This window comes from Gossypium hirsutum, chromosome A05 (genome assembly GCF_007990345.1).
Source record: "Gossypium hirsutum isolate 1008001.06 chromosome A05, Gossypium_hirsutum_v2.1, whole genome shotgun sequence".
NCBI classification, from domain to species: Eukaryota; Viridiplantae; Streptophyta; class Magnoliopsida; order Malvales; family Malvaceae; genus Gossypium; species Gossypium hirsutum.
The window spans coordinates 30,278,237-30,279,875 of record NC_053428.1 but is presented as its reverse complement, the minus strand read 5'-3'; the positions used below and the strand labels follow the sequence as shown (position 1 = coordinate 30,279,875).

Genomic DNA, 1,639 nt, shown 5'->3' with positions numbered 1-1,639 from the left:
TTTTAGAAGTGAAAACACGAGGAAAGGGCCAAATAAAAAATTTTAAAAAGTTTGAGAGTTAAATTGTAATTTGACAAAATAAAAAAGTGAGTTGCTAGTTATAGATTGACATAAATATAAGTTGGAATACATATTTGCATGATGAAAATCATTTTTGGAATAATTGAAAAGTAAAAGGATTAAATTGTAAATTTCTAAATTTTACTGAGAAAATAGTAGAAGCACAATTTTATCATATTAATGTTTTTATTATGAGCTTCAACAGAAAGATTTTCAATTTAGTATGCCCCGACCATTTATTTCTTTATGTTTTTTTTTACTTTATTCAAATTGGATTGTTGTCAAAGACAAACAAAGCAGCAACAACAATTTTAAAATTACAGCAAAGAAAATTAAAACACGTTCCATCTCTAATAAACCTGTTAATACAACAAACAAAATCTCACCACCAAGCTTTATACATTTTCACCCTATTACAACCTGCAATCACCAAGGAAAATGCCATTTCGTTACTTTTCTTTTCTGCCAATGAGAATACAATAGTTCCAACCTTTGACATATCATTTTCAATACCTGCAAAAATTGCTTGAAGAGACCAAAGTCTCATTACCTTGTTAGCACGCCAAGAAAACACCACCAATGAACCAAGTTCAATAAATAAAGAATCATCAATCTTCCATTTCATAGCTAAAAATACTTCCAGAGCAACCTTCACAGCACCAATTTCAGCCACCTCGGCATCATATGTTGCTATTGAACCAAAAAACAATGCTCTTGCTACACCCTCATTATCTCTCAAACACCTCCACATCCTACTCTATCTTCTTTTGCAATCCTACACATATTAAACTTTAACCAACCATGTGGAAGGGCGCCAAAATGAAACAGCAGGGTTGGATTTAAAAGAATCAACCCTGCACCTTTGTGGAAAAATCCACCAAAAATTCTCCTGCAACCTAACTTCATCATAAACTGCTCTAATCCACAACAGCGCCCTCATCTTTAATTGAAAATCAAAATTCCATATATACTCTCCTTCTTTCAAAAACCAACCCATTTCTTGCTAACCAAACTTTCCAACAAGCTGCTGAAATTGATATTAGCCAAAACTTTTCCTCATTTCGGCCATTTTCACGTTGATGGATAAAGCGAAAAAGTCCTCAAAACCTTCAACCTGCTTCCAAACCACTTCCCACCAATTGAAAATTTTAATCCAAAAGCCTTCAATAAATTTGCATTGAAAGAACAAGTGGGATGTGCTCTCCGGCTCTCTTTCGCACCTTGAACAGCTTATCGATATATTTTGGAGATTCACCCCTCTTTTAACTAGGAATTCCTTAGAAGGAATTCTGTCGATAGGGAGCATCTAAAGGAAACTTCGTACTCTAGGTGGTACCTTAAGTTTCTATAATTTATCGCAAGCAAAATTAATATTCGCCCCACCATCTAATATCAATAATTCAGAGCATTTTTAATAGAAAACTCCCTGTATCTATCATTAGCCCGACACAACTTATCCTCTATATCTGAAACCAACACTGTGCCACTCACCCTCTCCGCCAATTCTCTGCACATCTCTTCCTCCCTACCCAACAACGATCTAGTAAAGAATTCATTGCAATTATCTCTACAATACCTA

General features: G+C 34.5%; 1 long non-coding RNA gene across 1 annotated transcript; it reads right to left on the bottom strand.

The window, feature by feature from the left end:
- Positions 1-295: 295 nt before the first annotated feature.
- LOC121229034 (uncharacterized) lies at positions 296-793 on the bottom strand. Its single transcript, XR_005926465.1, has 2 exons — positions 574-793; positions 296-480 (listed from the first exon to the last, which is right to left on the bottom strand). It is a non-coding gene; the product is annotated as an uncharacterized lncRNA (long non-coding RNA).
- Between the last annotated feature and the right edge of the window lie 846 nt (positions 794-1,639).